We start from the raw sequence: 9,395 nt of genomic DNA, 5'->3' as shown, positions 1-9,395 counted from the left end.
CCACAATATCCCCCTTAAAGTGCCACTTGAAATACCTGGCATCCAGTTCCTTCCCTGAGATTGGGCCTCGGCAGTAACGTGGAGCTTTGAAAACAAATTTTTGCGCCAGAGACCGCGTTACGTGGTGACTGTATTCCATTGGCGTTCGTGTGCAGGGTCATGACTTCATTGGCTTCCGAACTCCCCGGGGAACACCATGCAGCCTGGAGCCAGGAGATCCAGAGGGAACCGGCTTACCATGGCGGCTAGAAAGCGGCCATTCTTCAGGTAAGGGGGACGCAGGGAAACGCCCTCCTGCCCCAAACACGACGGCATGAAAGCGACCCGAGTGAAACAAAACTGGCCAAATCTTTCAAATGGACCGGCAAGCGACCTGCCGACGTCCTCCCCTTAGCTAAGGCAGGACAAGAATAAGGGGCCTGGTATAGGAGATGCCCCCTTTATATAGGGCAGTTTTAAGACGTTCTTGTTCTACCTCAGCGGGTTGAGGAGTTGACTCATTATTATTATTATTATGACTGCTCTAGAAGAAAAGAAAAAAACACTTAAAGGTTTCCATCAATAGATTTTAAATAGGGTTAGCTGAGTGGTAAATGTAACACCCCCCCCCCCCCCTTTGCACTGACTTGGCAAAGGGATGCGGTTGTCGTTAATTGCTACAGATTGTCCAAGCTTCAATTAAAATATAAATTCACAATATCAATCTAAGGCTAAGGCCCCGGTAACGCGCGCCCACGAGATTGGCGGCGCGTTCAGCCGATTCCCCGGTCTGCAGCTCACTGCAGGCAGAGAGACCGGGGGGGCATGGCGGGGGAGTGACGGGGGCGCGGCCATGACGTCACCCGGCAGGTTCGCCCTCATTGGCTGAACCGCCGGGGGGCGTGCCTAATCGCTCGACGCGAGTCCTGCTCTCAATTCTATTGAGAGCAGGAGCCAACTCTCGCCCGAGCGCTGCGGCCCCACCTCGCAGCGGGCCCGGCGCCGTTGAGGGGAGGGCTCTCGTCCCTGCGGCGGACGCCACAGCGGACGCTGAAGTAGGCAGCGGGGGCAAGGCCTAAAGCGGTCGGCTGTAGTTTGCAGATTCCACAGAAAATCGAATGCAAGGAGGTGCAAGCATCTATGTTTCAGTGCAGGTTATTAGAATGATCATGTAAAGCTCTGACATTCTGCAGCGGGGCACAGAGCTGTGTATATTACATAAACAGCATTCACAAATATGGGCAAACAGGTGTAACTGGATAAGAAGGTAATGTGGGCCCTGATCCCGAGAGCTTACACTCTAGAGGGAATAGGGGGCAAAGTTGAAACAAAAGGTAAAGTGTCTGCTGGTTGTGGGACGGAGGGTGCCTCAGGGTGGGGTAGAGTAAGGTCCAGCGTGAGAATGCGGAAAAGAAACCTACACCTTTGCAATATCTATTTTAGACATCAAACCTCCATTCCCCGACTCCTTAACAAATGCTTATATACAAACCACGTGTTTCTTATCTCTGAACAAGGCCTGCAGAGGGAGCATTGTCCCATTGTTACATGAGCTCCCAGGTTCTCAGCATGTGAGCAGCCATTGGCAGCGGTTATTATAACCAAAGTATTGACACATGCACACTATTCTGTCTAATTTGTATGGTAAATTCTGGGCTCTACTACTTGGCTATGTGAAGCTGTGTGTATGTATATAATGTACATGTGTATAATAACTTTAATAACACTATTTTCATATAGTGCTTTTCTGCCAATGGGGCTCAAAGCGCTTCATAATAACAGTATGGTGCCCAGTACGCAGCACACAGGAGTTTGTACAGGCCGGCCCACAGGGAGATAAAGTGACGTCCAAGGTCACAAGGAGCTGACCTCTATCTCTGAGTCCTTCATGGCAGTACACACAAAGGGATTTATGCTCCTCCTCCTGTGTTGCAGGACCGCCTTTGACAAAGCATTTAAAAAGGCTCCTCCCACCTGAAATCCCCAGTCACCCGTTTAAGCAATCTGTAAAGACTTTCCTCAAACTCTCACATCATAGAGGACAAATCTTCAAAAAATAGCTCTTCGAGGTGGGACAAAGTTCTGTACTGTCATGGAAGGACTCGCAGAATTATATACATTTCTTACAGTCATTTATCCTTCTTCATCGTCCCCCATGACAGTACACATGATGAGGATGTACAAAAGCACCCCAAATTAGGGGTGGGAGGAGTCTGGAATGATGGCTTTCTCCCTAGCCTCTTCAGAAGCCGACATATCTTACTAATAATGCCTAATGCACATATTCTGTGAAGACCATGTGGCCACCTTACATATGTCTTCTGATGAGGCGAAGGTCTTATTGGGCCACGAAGAAGCTGTGTCCTTAGTAGAATGGTCCTTAATCCCTAATGTACAATCCGAGTGACTAAGCTTATAAGCCTCTTGGATACATAGCTTGGTCCATCTAGCGATGGAAGAGAGAGGCAGGACAGCCTCTTGTTATCAGAGAACAGTACAAACAAATCGGTGTAAACTCCCCATTCTGAGACTTAACAATGTAATGAGATAAGAAGGTTCTTCTAACCACACCTAAGCAATGAAAATTATCCCTGGGATTGGGACCAGATGAAGGGACAACTATATCCTGGTTCATATGGAAGGCCGAGACTACCGTAAGGCGGAACTGGTGTACAGGTCGCATAACTGTTTTATCCTGGTGAACCCTGAAATAAGGTGCTTTAAAAGATAAGGCCTGCAATGCCCCAATTCTTCTGGCTGGAGTAATAGCTGTAAGTGATACTGCTTTGAGGGTAAGCCATATATCGGAAACCTGGAGTAATGGTTCGAAAGAAGTGGAAGATAATTCTTCCAAAACAATGTTAAAGTCCCAAGCAAGCACTAGTGGACAAATGTGAAGCCTGAATTTTTGGAATGCTTTGAGGAGACGAAAAACATCTGTGTCATTAGGTATTGAAGAAAACCTCTCCGACTGTGACTTGGACTTCAAGAAAATGAAGGCTAAGAGCTTTGTCATATCTACTCTGCGCATCCCTGTGCTAGATTTTTTGCAAACTTTTCCCCCTACGCTCCACTGCCTGCTCTCACCCCCTCCCCCTCCTTACCTTGTCTCCGGCGTCAAATGACACAGCGGGGTCACGTGACATCATGTTGCCGAAAACAAGGTAAGGGAAGTTGCAGAGGCCTTGTGCGGTCCCCTGGCATTTAATTTAAATGCCTTTGGGAAGAGCGCGGGACCTCTGGGGAAAAAAAATGGAGAATCTTGCGTTCCCCAGTTTGCGCACCCCTGATCTAGTATATGAGGAGACTTGGCTTCTGCTGGATCTGTCTTGTGAGGCGCACCAATTGGATACAAATGTTTTGGTATATTTTGGACGTAGATTGCTTTCTAGCTCAGAGGATAGTCTGGATTATTCTGTCTGACAATCACTTGTTTTTTTTAAATACTGTCTCTCAATCTCCATGCCGTTTAAGGCAAGGAGTGTTGGATTTGGATGCCTTATTGGGGCTGTTTAAGGAAATCTGGTAGGCGAAGGTAACTTCCTGGTAAGATTCTATGGACATCTATAGTCGGCTCGCAAACCATGGCCTTCTTGGCCAGAATGGGGCTATAATTATAGCCTCTACCTCCTATCCCCTGATTTTTGTCAGAACTCTCTGAATTATGGGCAGAGGAGGGGACATATATACAAGTGGAAAGTTCCACTGTATCGAGATTTCGAGAACAAAAGACCTGGAGTTCTGCATTGTCTCATCACCATAAGGCCTATTACTGGGAACACCCAACTGGAGGACACTTTATTGAACGCTTCTGGCTTCAGACACAACTCCCCTGGGTGGATCTTCTGACATCTTAAGAAATCTGCAGAGATATTTGATTTTCCTGATATATATGCAGTGCCCCTATGTGAGGAACATCATTTTCTGCCCAAGACAGAATCTTTGCTACTTCTTTCCACGCCTGTAAACTCCTTGTGCCTCCATGTTTGTTCAGATAAGCTACTGCCGTGGCATTGTTGGAAATGGCAGAGACCAAAAACGTGGTATTGGAAGGCGCTATACACAGAGAAGCAGAGAGTAGGCAAGAGCCAGAGTGCAGAGTGCCAAGACACTTACACAGACGAGCCAAACAGAGCCAAACATCCAAAAGTGACGTGATTCCGGCCAACCGGAAGTGACACGACCGAAATCACGCGAGAGTGACATCAGGTGCCGAGGAACCCGCGAAGGTAGCCCATGAGGTACACATGCTGCTGAGAAGCAAAGGCAGCTAGCGAGGTATACCAGCAAAGGGACGCCCTGACCTCTTGAACCCAACGAGGAACAAAAAGACACAGACCCCAAGGATACTTCTCCAGTGCCACCTCAAAACCTTCCTCATTTATCTTTGTGCTTTTTATTCGTGTAATGAATGTGAGTATGTCTTGTTCTTACCTTTATAAATGTATGACAAACTGATCTACACCATGTTTGCTATTTTCTCACCCTGAGGAACATCTATAACCCTACCACAAGAACACCGAACCCTTTGGAGAAAGGCTTTTGTACAACTTACTGGATGTAAGTAGGCAATTTATATGAGCCAAGATTTCGCATTAATAACAACCTGTCACATCAGAGTGCACTATATATTTTCTTTTGGGTCGGATCGTGCTCCCTCTGGAACTTTCAAGGGAAATGACAGAGAGCCAGACCTCGAAGGTGAGAGGAGAAGAGTATTATTGCCCTGAAAATTGCTCTTATCTCCAGGACATTTATTGGGAGTAAGCTCTCTATTGCAGACTATTTTCCCTGGGAAAATGGGATTCCCAGAAGGGTACCCCAGCCTTTTGAGCAGGTATCAGTAACGGGGGGTATGCTAAGTTCTGATCTCTAGGGCTCTGCCTATCATGAGATTCGGAAGGCTTTCCCACCATCTCAAACTCTCTCGAGTGAGGAAAGATCACACAATCTGCTGGGCGTGATTTTGTGGATCAGACCCAATTACTTAAAAAGTGGGTTGAAGTGATTTAATATGGAATTGTGCCCAAAGCACTGCTTCTATAGGCGAGGTGAAGAGACCTTGCAGCATTGTACACTGGCCAGATGAAACAGAATCGTTCTGATGCAGCTCTTTCGCTGTTTTGGAAACTTGTAGGGCTTTTTCTTTGCCCACCCTGGTATTTAAAAATGTATCTAAGCTGGAGAACTTAAAACTACGTGAATAAGTGTGTTAAATAATCACAATACATACAGTTCAGCTACAGGCGCTTAACAACAAGCAAATATGAATGTATAAATGTCCTTGAGTTGGCCCCTAAGGGGTTAAATACAACCTTAGAGTCCAATCTGTTGCCAGAAACAGTCCAAAAAACAAAGTTCCAGGAAGGTGCCGCTCCCTCAGTTGGAAGTGCTAACCCAGCATTTCAATGATAACTAAATAGGATGAGAAGAACAGAAAGCGCACACTTCTTGGTGCAATAACGTTTTTACTAGATTAATGAGACAAACAAACAAATAGTGGTAATACACTCACAAACATCCAAATAAAATAAGCAATTAGCCGTAGTTCATAGATCCGCGCTGGAGATATGCAGAGTTGTCCTCACGGGGGGATACTCCACCTGGTGCTGCAGCGCGTCTGCTGCTTGCTTCCCCCTTTTCGGTAATGGGAGGTTCCTGCTGTCTTTAACTGCATTCCCAGAAGTCTTGGGTTAATTGAACGGGATAGCAAACTAATCCCCATATTTTTTAACCATTGTCACGGGAGACCAGTACTTATAACACTTGTTTACCTTCCAGGATCAATTCACTGGGCAGGAAAAAGTAGTGGAATAAAATGGGCTTTATTCTGGTACAACCAGCAGACACACAATGAAACGCAAAATACAGGTTATACACAGTTAACTGGGGGTTTGGGGGGAGTCTCTAGCCTCATTAGTGAGGTCATAGTCTTTATTTAGGCCACCTAGATGTAATGTGCCCAGCTCCCGAATCCAGAAAGCCTCCATTTTCCTCAGTTGGCGCAACCTATTGCCACCTCTTCGAGGTTTAGGTATCACCTCAATGATTTGGAATGGTGGCTGACGTACGCTACGCCCGGGCTGTAGGAGATGTGCAGACACGGGTTGGTCCAGCACTTTACATCGAATCGTAGACTTGTGCTGACTAATACATTCTTTGGCTTTACGTATAGTCTCCCCTATGTATGCCAACCCGCATGGACACTTTAGGAGGTACACCAAGAATTCCAAATTACACGTAGCGTAATCTTTGATACAATATTTCTTACCTGTACGTGGGTGAGTAAATGTCGGGCCTTTCGGCACATTCCCACATTGTGCACATGCCAGACAGGGAAAGGTACTTTTAATGGCTGCCCATTTAACGCATAACCCCATATCTGCCCTAACCAGGGCATCCCTCAACATGGGAGCCTTTCTGTAGGCCATGCGTGGTGGGGCTGTAAGTATCTGACCTAGTAGTGGGTCTGAATCGATTAAATGCTTCCTGAAGTTCTGGCTAATCCTGGGGCTTGCTGTACTTACTAAGGGAATCCTTTTGATTTTAGCTTTAGTCTGCTTAGGTGTAAGTAAGCCTCCCTGTCAAGACCAGAAACTCTTTCCAGTTCCCCACTAAGTTCTGGCCCGGGGTACCCCCGTGCTTTGAACTTATCTGTCATATGTATCCGCCTCTCTTTAAGCCTGTGTGATTCACTTGTGATTCTTTTTACCCTGTACAGTTGGCTCCTTGGAAGAGAGCGAATAGTACTCGTGGGATGAAAGCTACTATGGTGTAATAGTGTATTGTGATTGGTACCCTTGATGAAAAGATCAGTCTGAATCTTGTCCTCTTTCTTATATACTCTAGTATTCAGAAAACAAACCTCCTGTTTATCCTGATGTAAAGTGAAGGTAATTGTCAGCAAGGATGTATTGAGATCATCAAGGAACAGCAATAAGTCACTAGGAGTGCCTGTCCAGACCATGAATACGTCATCTATATATCGCAGCCAAGTTGTCGCAAATGCTTTGTAGAGAGGATGATTATAAATGAACTGCTCCTCAAAAACGTTCATAAAAATGTTTGCATATGTTGGGGCCACATTTGATCCCATAGCTGTTCATCTACTCTGGTTATAAAAATCATCTTCAAATAAAAAGTAATTGTCATAGAGAACTACTTTTAATAGTGTCAGTAGCCAATCCTGTTCTGGACGTGTCAAGATACCTTGCTGGGTCTGATAGAACTCAATAGCCCCCACACCCTCCACATGCGTTATGGAGGTGTAGAGGCTACTGACATCAAGCGTCACAAGCAGTGTATCCTGTGTAATTGTCTGGATCTGTCTAAGTCTCAGGAGGAACTGAGTGGTGTCCTTGAGATATGAAGGACCAACCTCTACCAACGGTCTAAAAATCTTGTCCAAGAATGTATATATTGTTTCAAAGATAGAGCCAGTCCCTGCCACTATCGGATCTTAGGGAGTGTGTAGAACACGGGGATTAGCGGATCTTCCACTATAAGATTCAATCGTAATTGTTTAGATATGATTCCTTGTGTTTTGGCATCTCCCAAGATCTTTCGAATTTTGGTATTGATCCCAGGTGTAGGGTCTCCCTTCAATAGCCTATAGTTGTCCTTATTAGCTAATTGGTCAAGGATCTCTGCTCTATACATCTTTTTGTCTAGGACTACAATTGCTCCTCAGTTATCCGCCGGCTTTATCACTATAGATTTATTTTTCTTGCGACTCTCTAAAGCTAGACGTTCATTCCTAGTAAAATTGGGGCATCTAGCACCACCTTTCCCCACACTACTCCCCACCTGTAGCCCACCCAACTCCTGTGTAGTTAATTGGATGTAGGTTTTCACTAGGTGATTGATACAAGGGGGGCTATGTGTCCTCTTTCTTTTGAGATCCCCTGATAACCCAATTAAAGTGGTGTCAGTCCTTAGTACCTGTGTAGCGTCATTGTCACTGGCCGTAGTACCTACCACCTTGATTGTTTGATTGTTTCACTCACTATATGTATACCCAGTGTGCTATACACTGAGTTAGGAGCTAGATAAAGGACTGGGAGGTCCAAAACGTCGCTCCCCCTGTCACAGGAGACCAGGCATTTACACCTTTTATACCGGGATCATAACACTGAGCAAAACAAGTTGGTAAAATAAATTGTCATTTATTCACTTAAAATAGGCTAAGCACAATGAAACACAAAATACATGAGAAAGACACACTTACTGGGGGTCTGGGGCAAAGAACTAACTTTTCCTGGTTGAAATAGGCAAAGAAACAAAGTTTTTAGTTGACCGGGACTTGGTCCCAAATGTCCTGGAACCCAAATCGGCACGAAGTTCCTGACGCCACCGCTCTCTTTCTTCCGGAGGTGCTGAAATCCCAAATGTCCTGGAACTGTGTTCGGCTTGCAATCCTAGCCGCGACCAATTACGTTCAATGCTCAGAACTTGGCCCCGAAAAGTGTGAGTTAGAACATTTCTCGCCTTGTAATTTTTGAAGCCAGCTCACTGTTGCTGTTCTGGCACTTAGAATCTGATCTCTGGATTGGCTGAGGGTTTCTTATAGCATTTCAGAGTCCATTCTTGAAATACTACAGCCAATCCGAGCGTGGGAGAATTCCTACCAGCCAATCAGAGTGCTGCCAGTCTAGTGAAGCCAGGCAAGCGTGGATTCAGAATCTGATAAGGGCATGCGCCAACTTGCACCTTTGCCACTTGTCATGCAGAAGCCACCCACTGGGTTAGGCTCCTCAAAGTCTGGGCTGGGGCAAATGGTGGTCCGAGGACTACCATTCATCCCAGGGCGTGAGTACTTGAGCCTAACTCCGGTACCCAAATGGCTTTCACACCTTGGCAACCTCTGAGGCTTTCATGTCCGGGACCCGAGCAGACTTGATGGCACCAAGCTTGGTAGCCAAATGGTCTCTCGGAACCCTGGATCTGGAAGTCCCAGCTCATATACCGTGCACAAGCATATACATACTTTAAACATACCCGTTTAATAAAATATATATACACTTTAAACATTTCCAAGTCTTATGGTTATGGGGAATAGAATAAGAATCCTGCACTTTTATTCCTACTAGCCATATTCCCCACACACTATACTGGACTTATCAACCTTATGTATAGTTGGAGTACCCCCAGAACCCCTATACCGGATTCTGGGTGACCTCGGTATTAACTGGGCACCCCTTCCTATACTAGGGACCCCTTTACCATTCTAGGGATAGCACACATCCCTATGCCCCATTTACTTTTCTGGACTGTGCTGAAGCAGGGAATCCAAGCGGTCAGTCATGCAAGCATTTTCAAGGGGAGGTTTTGCCGGAGCAATGTGCCTCAATGTATATGAGAATCCGACCTGATTCCCGGGTACATTTTTGGGGTATCCAGAACTCTGGAACCCTGCT

This window comes from Ascaphus truei, chromosome 6, assembly GCF_040206685.1.
Source record: "Ascaphus truei isolate aAscTru1 chromosome 6, aAscTru1.hap1, whole genome shotgun sequence".
NCBI lineage: Eukaryota > Metazoa > Chordata > Amphibia > Anura > Ascaphidae > Ascaphus > Ascaphus truei.
Note: the sequence above shows the minus strand (reverse complement) of the source record.